This window comes from Molothrus aeneus, chromosome Z, assembly GCF_037042795.1.
Source record: "Molothrus aeneus isolate 106 chromosome Z, BPBGC_Maene_1.0, whole genome shotgun sequence".
In the NCBI taxonomy this organism is placed as follows: domain Eukaryota; kingdom Metazoa; phylum Chordata; class Aves; order Passeriformes; family Icteridae; genus Molothrus; species Molothrus aeneus.
Genome location: NC_089680.1, coordinates 21859938 through 21875249, shown reverse-complemented (window position 1 = coordinate 21875249; position 15312 = coordinate 21859938). Strand labels below are relative to the sequence as shown.

The following is a 15312-nucleotide window of genomic DNA, read 5'->3' as shown; positions in this document are numbered from 1 at the left end:
ATCTGTTAGAGTGTGTAGTCCACAGGAGAATCAGAAAGCTGACTGTCTGCAGCTCGAGCAGTTGTTGCCCTAATTGAAGCTTCCATGTTAAAGGTTCAGTAGCCAGAAACAATCAGTGAACTGAACTGCACATTCTGTTCTCCTAATATGAGAAAAGTAAGTTGTCAAACAAAAGCAAGTAAAAATGTAATGGGATTTCAACACCCTTTCTGCAGTGTGGTTTCACATCTCTTTTTTGCTTGATAAACATTTTCCAAATATAATAATGAAAAGCTGTTAAAAATCAATCAATCAATCAATCAATCAATCAATCAATCAAGCTTTTTTGAGAATAATGGCATTTAGTGATATTTGTTGGTTCACAGTGTGGTGTGAATGCAATATGGTGTCTCCAATTATTGTATTATGAGCCCAGACAGGAATTTGCACAATTTCCTCAAGATGCTTTCAAGCCCAGGACTTCTGCAGTTCTCTCTTACACCTGCTTTAAAAAGTGGCATCTGGACACAGCAACTTTACAGCTGGCAGTGAGTCACCACTTGTAAGTTCTCAAGTTAATTAGAGAAGATAAGTTTTGTTGGCTCATTTTTCTGGGATTGTCTAATCTTACACTTAAAGTCTGCAGGGTATTTTGCTAGACTGAACTGCAGAAAAATGAGATAGATTTCAAAGCCAGCCACTGAAGTCAATCTAGTTAACCTAAGAGAGTTTAGTTAATTTCTAAAAACCAGTATCCTAAGGAGTGTTAGTAATGCACTCGGAATAGAACTGTTCTGCATTTCTTTGAAATTATATGGTAAGTCAAGTTAAGACATAAGTAGAATCCTAGCAACAAATTCAGCTTGGTAGGTTTCAGAAATAAGCCTAATAAGTTTAGTGAGGGAATCAAAAAACAAAGCTAGTATTTTATCTAGTTCTCTTAGTGCATCGATCTTTGAATTTTCCCAAATTAGAATCCCTTAGAGTTCCTTTCTCTGAATACTTCAAAACAATCCAAAGTTATAACCTTTGCCTACTTGATGGTTGGCTCAAAAGATCAAATCCTAGTGGTCTCAATATACTTACACTAAAATTCTAGGTATCCATGGAAATAAAAGTTTACCATCACCACCTGCAGAACCTCTGTGAGGTGCTGCAGTGGAGCCAGTACAACTTTAAACTGAAGGTGACACACCTCATTACCCCACTCTCTAGAATATTTCTGTAGAAAGGCTGTAAGTAGCTGCAAGGGAATACCTCTATAGTAAACTGATGGTAAAGATTTTAACTTATATGTTACTGCTTAGATATCAGTATCTGAATCCAGACTGTGAATTAACACTGCATACAGGACCCTGGATCTTATTTAAAACAGAGGAAGAAAAAGCTTTAGTACCTACACTATAGAAAAATACGCTAAAGTTATTTTTAACTTTGCCTTCTTTCTTCTTTTCACCTTTCCTAAATATAAAATGAAACAGGGAGTTTTACCTAAAGAAGCAGATCTCTGTATTGTTATTGTTGAAGAAGGTAAATATGATTCACAAAACCACATCCAAAATTAACCTGAGGTTGTAAAGTTGCTTTACTCGTCAAAATGAAGAATTTATTAAATTAGAGGTTGAACTTCCAAAGACATTAACCTGGACCACCAAAATGGAATATCTGGCTACATTTATACTGCTTGTTTAGACGTGTGAAAGCTGTAGCTCTGGAACAAGCAAAATGGCTTTGTTATTTCAGATCAGTAGTTTCTTTTATGCCAGCAATTACCCAATGTGCATACACATACTGAATCCTCATAAATGTTCTGGAGAGATGTATCTTAGTTGATTTGAGCAGTGACAAATAGATGGTGTAAGCCATCAGTTGCTAAATCACATGCTAAAGTTAGGTCAACTGATTTAATTCCAGATATCTGTGTATCCCACTGTGTGAAATAAGGCTCTTCTAGTCTGTAGACTGTATAACCAATTATATGGTATTTAGTTACTCATCATGTGTAAGGAATAGTCTGCCCCATGTCTCTTACCTTCTCTGAACTTGCTTAAAGTCAGGTATCTTTGGCTTAGGGTGGCAATGTAATAGCTCAAGCTTAAAGACTTCAGGAGTTTTTAATCACCTTAGTGTCAAAAATAATTATGCAGTTTTAAGTTGTCCCTCTTATCCTCATTTCAAGACTTACTAATGAAGTCACCTTTTGCTATTTTTTGAGTCAAATAATTTAGCACCACAGCTCTGTATGTCTATGTAACTTTCAGGAGGGAAAAAGAATCCTTAAGCAAACAAATAAATAAATAAAAATCCAAATCTAGGTACTTAGCAGTCATTAGATACACATGCACAAAACATGTGTTCACAAGTGACAGTTTAAGTACTTCAGTATGGATTTATGTGGATAACTTTAAAATACATGGACTTAAAGTCTTTAATATGCTGCTACTGCATCAACATTACATGAGAAAGCATAAGTGAGTGCATTAGTATAAGTTCATGAAATGTAAGAAATTTTGGAAGTAAAATCACCTAAAAAAAAAGAGGCAAAATGTAAGGAGGGAAGGTTTTAATCTGAACTGCAACTACACCATAGAGACCACTTGGTGACAGGAAACGCTTGCTCTTCATTTCTTGTAAGTCAATAAAACATGAGTGGCTTAGTAAGAAGCCAGCAAAAAAACCCCATTTCCTGGTACTTCTCCTTGCCTAAATACACAAAGGATCTGCTACAGATAATGGAGGTTTCAGAGTTTGCCTTCGAAGTGGTCACAATAATTCCCAGAGGGGAAATTGTTTGACAAATCTCAGCTGTGGCTGCTGCTACACTGATTTGCAGCTCCTGAATAAATTTTACTGCAGTCAGTTGGCTGTATACTGCAGAGGATTCATCACATGGGCAAGAAGGCTGCAGTTCCACTGCCTTTCCACCTCAAGCACCCTGGAGATCCTAAAGGACAGCTCCAGCTGCAGAGAAGAAGACTACACAGCCCATAGGGAGGAAATGCTGAATCAACACATCCTCAGCTGCCCTTGTTATGTCCCTGTTCCACCAAGATCTGCTCACTTCTCTCATCTTATTCCACATCTGCCTTTCCCCTCCAGGAGACTTGTTTGTTACCAGGATCTCTGCTGACTGACTTTATTGTCAGCTGGCAGAAATGCCTGATCAAGCTCTCTGGATAAGCAAATGTGTCAGGGGCATGTACAATAATTAATGATATTGGAAAACTAGATGAGTACTGCTAACAGTGGATGTTTCCCACAGTATTGGAAAGGGACAGACACTAGAACACAGAACACTGGCCAAAGGGAAAGTCTTGGCTATCTGTGAGAGTACCTTTTCCATGAAGCAGTAATAACATTAAAAGTGGTCCAATTCACACATTAAAAAAAAAAAAGAGAGAGCAGGTCTAAAGGAGACCATCACCAATACAGTAGGTATTGAGGTACAAACATTCCAAATAACTGTATTTCAAAACATAAAATCATGATCCCTGGGAGCATGATGGCAGCTATGGGCTGCAGGAACATGGGTATCAGCTTTACACCAGTGTAACAGGCAAAATCTAGCAGTCAGCTTCTGTTCCTCCATTTCATCATTAGTTAACTAGGAATAGAGACACTGTTTGCAAAGAACGTTTTTCTTATGGAGAAGGCTGGTTGTTTTAGGGGCAGGTTACTGGGTAAAACTGCCCTCTCTACCGAAATTAACTGTGCTCGTTTGGGTTTTGTATCTCCAGCTGAGCACAACATAGAGGTTCATTTCAATAAGCTACAAAGCAAACCTTCTTTGAGAGCAGCATCTCCAATAGCTATAGGTAAAGGATCAAAATGTACCTTCTACAATATTTTTTTAGCTAACAAACATCTAAGATTTTAAAATTTTTTGTGCTATTTATGTCTCTAACAAGTCTGAACCTAGATTAGGGTTTACAAGATTATATGATAATTCATGTAATCAAAGCACACATAACACTTGCACATCCCATAGGATGTAGAAGTGCTTTTTACATCCTCTAGGATGTTACTAATTCCTCAACACTGTAAGAGGGAAACAAATGAAAATATGATGGTTTATTTTTTTTTATTTACCCACCAACTGGATTATGTTACATGTTCTCAGTTTTACAATGTGAAACCAGACATCATGTCCAAGACAAAGTATTACTAAAAGAAAGTATCTTAATTTTGCTATTTGACTCAACAGTATTTCAGGCTCGCTGTCCTCCTAACAGACACTGAATACCATTTGCCTCTATATTAATCCTTCAGATAACCATTTTCAGCTTTTCCATCACTGCCTCTTAGGTCCTTCTTATCATATGAAACATGGAAATGCCATCTAAGGGCTTGTCTTATACCTGGTTCAGGGGTAAGAAATGGTAGGGAGAAAATATTTTATGAAGAAATAAAGAAGAAATTTTAGAAAAGAACCTGCAGATAAGAAACCAGCACTGTATTGCAAGTGTCCCTGATGGAGCTTCCAAATTTCATCTACAACCATAAAATAAAGAATTTTCTTCAGATTAGGAGAAGAAAAAGGAGGACTATATTAGCTTCTGTCTTGCTCTGATTAGACCTGCTTTTAACTATTTTTCTACAGTGTTCTGCTTGGCATTAAGATGAAAGAGATCTAAGATTTGTGACTCTGAAATCAAGAGCATCCCTGTGTGCCGGGATTCTAGAGACCAACAGACATGTTCTGGACAATCTGCAGTAGGCACCTGCCAGGTTACTTTCAACTCTTTTAGAGCTAAGAGACGAAACTGAGGCAGAAAGATCTAAATGACACTGTTCTTCCTAAACCAAGGGTCACAACATTGAGACCTTAAATTGGACCTCCCCCATTTTGGCTCTCAGTGTCTGGATCATTAGAGAAATTGTGTCCTTTACAACATAACTGAGGACAGACAGAAAATCTTTGTGCTCACCTTCCTTCATCAGTGCTATTTCACACTGCCTTTCACACTACTGATTTGTCCCTAGAATTATGAACCAGATACCTGCAGGGAAATCACTGCCAATGTCTCTGTTGCTCTTCCCTGCAAAGTCTGGCCCTCCCAAAACAGCTTCCAATTAATATTTAAGCTAAAAATGCAGCTCCAAGGATAATTCCCCTTGTGGGATAATTCCCCTTAATTCGACCCGAATGGAAGAGAATAAGGCATTCAGGAAAGCAGATGTGCTGGAGTTAGGAAGGACTTACATGGATGTAACAGGAAGCCATAGCTACAGGACAGCAAGAGAGAGTTCATGGTGAAGTAGTGAGGGTGGTAGTACTTGTCCTACCCAGTAAAGCTCTTAGCTGTATTTCACCCCTTTATCCCATTTACAGCCTATGGCAAAAGCATTTCTTCACCTGTAAGCTGCCAGATGTGCTTCACTTAAAAACATGAAGTTTCTCTGAGACTTCTGCTGAGAAATGCTATTTTGGACACCAGCCAAAATCAGAGTCTGCAAGGTCTTTCAATTAGCAAGAGAAGAGAAACTCACAGTAACCCCATCCATCATTCAGGTAATTCCATTCCACCACAATAAAAATTAAAGTCTGGTATCTCTAAGTCTGCAGTCTCTAACTGCAGAAGTCACAAGCACAAAACCGTGACATTACTCCTAGCTGTAACCATCCTTTTAGCCATCAGTTACTCTCCAAATGCAGTCTGTCTCTATCATAAAATCACAGAATCACAGAATATGCTGAGTTGGAAGGTACCCACAAGGATCATCAAGCCCAGCTCCTGTCTCAACACAGGACAGCTCCAAGGGTCACACCATGTGCCTGAGAGCACTGTCCAAATGCTTCTTGAGCTCTGTCAGGCTGGTGCTATGACCACTTCCCTGGGGAGCTGTTCCAGTGCCCAGTCACCCTCTGGGTGAAGAACCTTTTCCAAACTAAACCTTCCCTGACACAGCCTCATAGCGTTCCTCAGATCCTGCCACTGGTCACCAGAGAGATGAGATCACTGCCTGGCCCTCTGCTTCCTCTTGAGAGGAAGTAGTAGACAATGATGAGGAGGTCTTTTCCTCTCATGACTTTTCCTGCAGAACCTGTGCTTCTTTCATTGTATCTTAGACTTTCCTGGTGCCTTTTCATTTCTCCCATTTCCTTGGCAGGCACATCACACAATGCTCATGGAAACCCAGCCCATCAGGAACACTTCTGTTTGAGGGACTGGCACACCTCTGCACCTGAGAGGGATGTTCCCACTCTTTCAGCTATCTTCTTTCACTAAGAAGTGTGCTCATAACTATCTGCACTTAGCAACAAGAGGACTATTACATCCCATTACTTTCCATATTGCCCAACCCAAACAGTCCTTCTTCAGTGTAAAAGGTACACCAAATGGAAGGACTGGGGATAGTTTTTAACAAAAACTATACCCTTGCATTGAGTGAAGCCACCCAAGACAGAGGGGATTTGAAACTAAGAGCTGAACTTGCACAGTGAAGATGGACCCTCATAATGAAATACACTGCGTATGAATTCTATTATGACAAATAAAACCATGTTCTGAGCCTTAGTATATACATTTGTGGATTATTCAATAGCCACTTCCTGTGGCTATGTTCTAGGTTAGCATGTTTTTGGTTTTAACATCCCAAAAGAAATGTGTTTCCAGATAGCGCACATACTGTTGGATCTACAAAAATCTGATTGCTCCAGGAGGGAACAGCCTAGTTCCCTAGGATACAATTTCAATACAATTAAATTAGTCATAAAAAGAAAACTTTTAGTCAAGGTAAAACAGAAATCACTATATGCTGAGCACTGTTAATCCATCTGGAAGTAATCCAGACTCCCATTGCTATGACTTTACATGTTTCTAGTTTTGCAACTCTGCAAGCATATAAAAACTTCAGTGAACAATGCACAGATGATTCTTTTCATGATATTCACCTGAGATTTGGACAATTGCAGTCTGTTTCATGCTAAATTGCCAGTAAGCATGGTTCTTTTATGGGAGATTTTGTGACTATCCAATCAGGATTTTATGAATTTATTTTTTATTATATGGTCTTTTATTTATTACATGGTCTTCATATTTTTTATATACATGGTCTTTTACATTAACCTTTTGTGTTTGTGATGCTGATTAAGAGAGTCAAAGGAATAAATGTATTTGAATCTTTTAGAGTCATCTTTCCATTTGTAAAACAGAGTGTGGACAGAATGAGGAGAAACACAGATTAGAACTCCCGAAGTCTGTCTGCCTCCTGTTTGCTTTACAGTAGCTTTGCTGGCAGTTTTGCAGTAGACATCTCTGTGTATGTACATTTTTAATATGCTCCATAAAAAGTATGCAGTTAGTGCGCTGTGTGCTGTGTATATCAATGGTGATACCTGAAATGTACTTGTTTTATTTTATTTATTATTAAATATTTTTATTATTAAATAATTTTATTTATTATTAAATGTTTTTTTTTTCCTTCTGGTTCAAAACCATGCTTATTGAAAGGGACAGAATCATCAGATCTGTCACTGTTCAATTCCTGCTTACAGTATTTTTTTTGCAAACTGAACTTTCCTATTTACAATCACAGAAATCTTCTCTCAAACCAATCATGGTTTTCAATAGTTTTCAACATTCTAGATAAATCTGAATTATCAAAACCTCTGCATTCTGGTTCACAGAGATTACATGACAAAAATTAAGATCAGGTAAAATCATAATCTTAATAAAAAAAAAACAAGTACAGGGGACACTGGCATATGCCCAACAGATCAAAACAACAAAAAAACCTGGCTCAAAGTGTGATTTCACACTGCTTGGAATTAATTTCATGGCATTAGCATAAAACTAAATTAATTGAGAAGAGGATCTGATTGTCCATGCAGGAAAAGAGGTGATATTTATTCCAACAGCATGCTGAAAGAAGGTGTCCATCACATAGTTTCTTAGATATAAAACAAAACTACAGTGAAAATAAAAGACACATTTTGCAATGCAAATTATGGTTTCATTATGTTTGTAATAAAGTTTATCTGTAGGATAATCTCCTATTTCAAACCTTTTCCCAGACCTTTCCTGACTAGGGCTTTGAAGACATACTGTCAGGCTCTACTTTTACCCTGAAGATTGTCGGGATTTTGTCAGCTCAGCCTGGAGCCCCTCCCAGCAAACAGCCAGATGCAAAATTTTGAAGACTTTGGTGTAGTTTAAAGTTACAAGTGTCTGACACACAACACCGAGAGCTGGGAAAATGGAGGGCTCAAGGTTGAGTTACTTACCCTGACAAGCCAGATCAAACTGCATTGATAATCTGGAGAGTTCAACCGCTTCAACAAGACCAATTGCCTAAATATTTCTGCGAAAAGCATTTAAATCACTTCATATCCTACCTATGCTAGTCAGCTCTCACAGCAATGGCAGTTTAAAAAAACCAATACACAATTACAATTGCTCTCCTAAGGCTATAGCAAACTTATTTGGTTGTGCTGGTGCTTCTGCCAGACAAAGGAAGGCCAGGCCACTCCCAAACGCAGCATGCAGAGCAGCTTCACACAGCACCAAGCAGTCACGCTGTGGCTCAGCCACGTGCCACACCACTCACTGCTTTCACTCCTGGCCTCCGCCACAGTCAGAGTCACAGGCAAGTAAGGACAACCTTATAAACTACTCTCTGAGCTCATTAAAGGATGGCAAAGCAGGAACTATAACAGGATTCCAGCCTTTTCATGTCTCATTTCTAGCTGAAGGCTTGTTCAGGTTGGGTATAAACAGGAGCTGCTCCTGTCTGCTGATGCCATCTGTGAAAAAAGAACTGGAGAATTGACCTGAGTGATTTTGTTGTATTAACAGAATCTATCACAGTATTTCCAATCCCTACCAATCTTTTGGGCACAGCTAGAGAACAGTAAAACACACATTTGCATACGGATGGACTGGTGATTTCACCAAAGACTTTGGACCTAAAAGCCAACATAGAATCAAAGTTTTGGTACACCCTTTGGAAAAACTGCTCTCCAGATTCTTATTAGTTCTGTGGAGAAGCTACATATATAATTGATGGAAATAAATTGGCTAATATAACTTAATTTGCAATATAGCTTAATTTGCATATAGCTTAATTTGCAATTGTATATAATATAGAAGAATGCATTCTTTGGTTTAGGCCACATAAAATGACATGGTATCCTGGATGAAAACGAGTCAAGAGATGGAAAACTAAAATAGGCAGAAGTGCTTCCAAGACACAGAAAGTACAAATTTTTGTGTGCCTGAAGAAAATGTGCTATCCACAGAATCAGTGGTGTTTTTCTCTTACCTATCTTTTTATTAAATAAAAGATCAGATGACTGCCTATATTTTTTTTGTATGTAAAGTGTTTGTTTTCTGCCTGAGAGGCAATCACAGACGCAGGGGCAGGCTAAATTTGAACCACTGATTTTCTGGGGGAAGGAACTGATTTATGTTATTTATCTCTCAGAAACACAGGACAGAAATCTTTCAGAGAAATGTAGACCTGTTGGCAAGATCTTTCCAACCATGACTTCCCAAGGTAGACTAACCCTGAGATCTATGATTGCACCTTTTTCTATGAAAACCATACTGATGATGAAAAATTCATGGCACAAGTTAATTATAATTATGCTTTCTGGGGCCATGAAAGAATACCCAACAAAGATGCCTGTGTATGTCTCTGATGAAGGTACTGTGAAAACCTAATAAGAAAGACACTTCATATCTTGTAGCTAAAGGCAATTAAGTATAGCAGAACACCAACAGAACCTGAAGTAGAAATGCTCCAAACAAACAAAACTTAATCACTTTCATCACATATTCTGCAAAAAAGAAGTCATGTTACACACAGAGTTTTAGAAATTGTGGATTAAAAATGTGGATTATACTTAGATAAAGTGTATTTGAAAAGAGAAGTTTTTTCACTGGCATCACAGCAGTATGAATTTCCTATAATCATACCCTACTTGCTATTTAATTGAAATAGAGAGATTTAAAGCCTTTGCAGCAAGTCTTTTATTATCAATTTTCATGTAATTCTTCCAACAGATAATTGGAGCACTATTTTGTTTAATTACTTCAGTTATTTTGTCTCTCAGAATACGTAGCCCTCTAGAGAAAGGAGAATAGGAATAATTTCTGCACTTTGCTTTTGTCATGTAGGACCTCACAGTTAATTGTGGTATCTGCATGCCTGACTTTTGTAGAAAAAAATACATTCAATTTTCTTAATTTATTTGTTCCCTTCTTTCATTAGCTGAAGAGAAAACTTGCTCTGTGATCTAAATTTTGTGAACTGTTTTCTCCTGGTGGGAAAAAAAAAGTATTTAATCTTCTAGGTCATTCACATCCCCTAAATTTTCCTTTATTGCTCCCTCAAAGTCATGCCTAGTGTCTAATACCTACAAATTCTTCTGATTTCAGAAACTATGAAGGTGAGTCTCAGTTTCATTTATAAAATTCTATTTTTGCTGCTTTATCCTTGTGAGGATAACCCTGTAAACGTAGATAGCCATAAACCACTTATTAGGATTAAACAAGTTAAAGCAAGCAAGTTTCATTTCTGCAGTAAAGAGCTGAGCATGGTGGCGTGGCAACATGCAAGACCTACTCTAGTATACTCTGAGAAGGAAACCTTCTTCTTATATATTATATCCCATATTTTTGTATTTATCTCCCCCAAACTATCAGCAAACCTTTTCAGCAATAACTGCACCAAGAGCAATGGCTCCTTAAAAGGTTATGGGTAAAAGGTATTGGCTTCTTCATAGCTACTTTTTCTTAGTTTCTTAGGTTCTTCTAAGGGAAACTTCAGCTTTCAGTAGTCTGTGACTCACTCTTGCGTATGAACAAAAAATTAACTTTTCCTATGCCTTTTTAAAATTCTTTAAAGAGAATTACAGTTTTAGGGTCTTAAACATAAATACTCCCATTCCACATGCTTAATGAAAAAGGTTTCAGAATCTTCTGCAGAAAAGGCTTCATTCAGGATTCTTAGTCTAGTTTGGTTTTGGTCTTCAGTCTGATACTCTCAGAAGAAGGACCAATTAATTGTGTTATTTTTTTCCCCCTCAACACTTTGTGATTCAATCTCATTTCTTTCTTACTTTTTCGTTTGTAATTTTTATAGCATTAACATATTCACTTGTCTTGTCTTGCACTTCTCTGTAAAACTGCCAGATTTTCTGCAAAGTCTGTCAATGATTTTAGGACTAAAAGTTACATATGACCATTGCTGTGGTCAGAAATATGTGACATAACTTTAAATACCTGGGTGGGAAAAGCAGTGCAAATGTCACTTCTTCAAAAGAGATTGACTGAACTACTCTGCTGGCAGTAAATTTGTCTGCTGAATTTGACCTGAATAAGCCTCATGGAGAGATGCAATTGTAACCCCTGTTGGTTCACCCTAAAATGTACACGTTCATGCTACTTGAGCCAGAACATCCTGCAGCAATGGTTAGTCATTCTCTCCTCCCTGAACTACACCACTGAGTCAAAGAAACATATGGGAAAAAAAACCCTATTAAAATATCCAAAGAACAAACACTTGTCAGTGTTAAACCAAAAAAGCAGCTTGTCAACTAGAGAGCCCTGAACACTGAAGAATTATCAAGTTTCATATCTAGTTCTCATAACTAACTCTTCATTACACATCTTCAAGTAACTCCACTCCAAGATGTTTTAAGACTTTTGGTGTAGTAGCTCCAGCCAGAAGTGTAGTCATATGGCAAAACTCTGATAAACATCAATTTTGAACCAAGGAAGACAATATAAAGGGACTTGATATCAACTTCAAGGCCAAGGGGCCTTGGTCTAGTATAAAAAATATCAAAATCATAAAACAAAACAGACAGCAAGGCTAGAATACACAAACAGAAGGTCACCCAGCAGTTTAGGGGATAACAGCAGCACAACTTTATCCCTGGGAAAACCATGGCAAACCAGGAGAGATGTATTCTAGAGCAGATTTGTGTCTGCATGTGAAGAGCTGGATTTCAGAATTCAAATGCCATTGAACAGACTTTGTAGCCTGATATTCCTACTCTAGGTGATGACTCCTCTTCCTTATCAGTGTCACCGAAACCCACAGTTTTAAAATAAGTACAGTTTTGATTAACATCTACCGCACAAATCCATTTGTTTTTTGGTTAGCATGAATGCAAATGAAGCAAAAATCCTTAGCATGGGACTGAGCGGAGTGGAATGAGGTAGTTTTATAGGCTAACTGGCTCCCCTTGGGAATTTCTTACACTTTCTGTCTTCTGCAGTATTTTTGTAACTACAGAATGGCCATCTTGCAGACCCTTAAATATCAGGCAAGTCACCAAGGGTCTCATACAAGTAAGAGTTTTTGGGCCTGAGCTCATAATTTCTAATAGCAAATACATTAGGATTTTATAAGCTCAAAAAGGCTTCTGAGAGTAATAATCCATAAAGCCTATTAAGCTATTAAGGTAACCAAATAAAGAATCTGCATTTTGATCTGTCTCCAATCTAAATGCTCAGCATGAAGCCTCCTTAGTGATATAAAGAAGACTGAAGAAATCATTCTCTGTAAGACAATTTTTCATGTTTTAGCTTCTGTTAGAAAAGAATATAAATCCCAGAAACTTCTTCCGTTCTTACACGTTATATCAGTGTCATATTTTAAATATTTGAAAATGTCTTCTCTGTTAAAATGATGCTTTGTTCATTAAGCCAGAGGATAAATAGGCTTCCTTTAGCCTATTTATATTTTTACTTGTTTGCACTATTTCACCTGCTGCAAAATGCATCAGACACACTACTCCCATGGCCATCTCTGCTCTAATTGTGACTACTGCTCCACACTCTTTTTTGGATGTTCTCCACAAGCATTTGTTTCCTTTTTATTCTTCTCACTTTCATTCAGAATCTGCTTAAAGACAAGTTTCTGTGCTGATCATAACAGGCAAGTTCAACAAAATTAAATTAAAAGGAACTGTTTAGCTAATGTTCTTTGGAGGTTGCCATTTTGCATCCTAGCTATTTTGTTTTAACTCAGTGAAGTGTTCATGTCCTCAGCCTTTGTCTTCTTTTGGTACATCAAGTAGGGCCAATCACAGAGGTTAGGCTAGCTTAGAATACATTTCTTATCATTTTTTATTGAGTGTCATGTGCTAACATCAGAAGCAATAATTCTAGCTTTTCTGCCATAAGCAAATAGGTGGACATTTGCTACCCTCAATGGCAGTCAATTAATTTATATTGAAAACCTAACTTTCATGCCTCTGAATGAAAATGGTTTACAGCACTGGTTTTATAAATGTGAAATTGTATTCTCAGACTTGAGATTTCATACGCATATCTCAAAATAATCATAATCAAATGACAGGAAAAATGGTAATGTATTCATCACTGCAATGCCACTCATTAATTTCTGCAGCATTCATGGCAGAAATACGTTTGGTATTTCTCATCTCTAAAAATTTATTATTCCAGAGTCACAGAAATGCCATTCTTTTGTCCTTTTAGTAAATGTGGTTAAAATGAAGCCATTCAGTAAAATTATGTACTGTTTGTCACTTAATTGGGAAGGGCCCATTTTGGCAAACTATTTCTTTACATTTTCTTTAATTTTAACTGCCTTTCCTTTCCTTTCCCAAATCTGGGAAAGCTTAACTTTCAAGACCATGTGCAATTATAATCCAAAAATAACAATTAGAAATGCTTTACAGATAAGTCAACCAAACAATACTATACTGATTATGATTGGAAATAAAAAGATGAGTCTGTTTCCATGGTAAAATGTAACTACCATATTAGACATGGGTACTGCAGCAATAAACAAAACCTGCACTTAAGTCATCTTTTGCCTGACTCCAACAACATGCCAGGGATGATCTTCTCAAGTAACACTGGTTTTACTATTTTTCCTCTTTACTTTTTTCAGGCCAGCTGATATTGTAACAACACACCATGTCAAATGACAGTATGTGTCAGAAAGTCTTACAGGACAAAGACTAGTGGTTCAGACCATTTGTTTGGAGGATGAACTTAGCAGACACAAAAATAATTCCTTTACCATATTTATAATTTTTATTGCCACTAAATAGTGCTCACCATCTGAACATTTGAGTAGTATTCAGGAAAACTGAGCATGGTGAGTTTGGACTTCCTGAGGATATATTATAAGCACTTGTTAAGTGTACTGTTAGATGGTTTTCATATTTTTCAGATATAGATATTCCAGGTTTGGTCTCAACCACACAAAATTAATAAAAATATATTTACAGTGCAAGGTAAAATAAAGTACCCATATCCCAACACCAAGCCTTTGATTTGTTCAGAAAGCTTTCAGGAGAAGAGACTGTAACATTGAAATTTCAGTCATTTTGTATCTTTTAAACCTTATGTAAGTAATGTAATGATTGTGTTTATTTTACAAACCATTTTTGAAAGAGCAGACTGAAAACCACTAAGTCTGCTCCTGAAGTTAAACTTCTACTGACTTTAACACCTTTACTACTCTCTGTCTATCAAAGAAAATCCCTTTCCTTCTCTCTGAAAGACAGCTAGAGTTCACTGTAAAACAGCACAGTAATTTGAGACAGAGAGAGAGGATAAAAACCACTTGAGAAAAGCAGGGCTATTTGTCTATATTGAATATTTATTGAAGAGTGTGACAGTTTTCTTCATTTTTATTTACATTTTCGCACACTGCTGTAGTATGCTGTCACATGGCTCCTGCGTTTCACCTGAATTTTGCCCATCTGTCAAGTGGTTTGTGAGGTACTCTACATCTATTTTACAGTGTTCCTCATACTGAATCTTTTTCTGGATAACATGAATTGCTCCTTCCAATATTTTATTATTAAAAGACTTTTACATAAGTTCCAGGAAGACTAACCCAAATCTCAGTGGAAGCCCACGTCCACACTGTGATTGATGAGGCTTCTTTCCTGGCTGTGTACTGATTTTCACAGCATCCTCAGAACAGCTACACACAACCAAAGGCAGGAGTCACATAATTCTCCTTGTTGTGTCCCCTCCTACATCTAAATATAATGAATGTCTGTGTAGATCACCAGATTAGACCAACAAACCAGAAATTTGGCTAAGGCTTTTTTACTGCAGTTGACTATAAACCACTGAAGTGAGAACAGGGGTAGTCCTCTATGGACTTGTGGCAAACACTGATCTGCTGCTTCTTCCACACAGATGACGAGCACTGAAGGGGAATAGCAGGGTTAGTGAAGAAAACTGCAAACTGTTTCTACAGTTCTTTGCAGGAACCACAGAAACAATGATGATGTGAGATGAAATCCCACTTGCATCTGTATGTGGATTCTGCTGTGCTGGACAAGCTAGACAAGTTCTAAGTAATTTTGCATAAATATCTTTCCTTCAAATG

At 37.4% G+C, this 15312-nt stretch overlaps 1 protein-coding gene across 1 annotated transcript in view; it reads right to left on the bottom strand.

The window, feature by feature from the left end:
• Positions 1-15312, bottom strand: part of SLC24A2 (solute carrier family 24 member 2) — a 106123-nt gene that overhangs the window by 53600 nt on the left and 37211 nt on the right. The gene's annotated exons all lie outside the window — the stretch shown is intronic.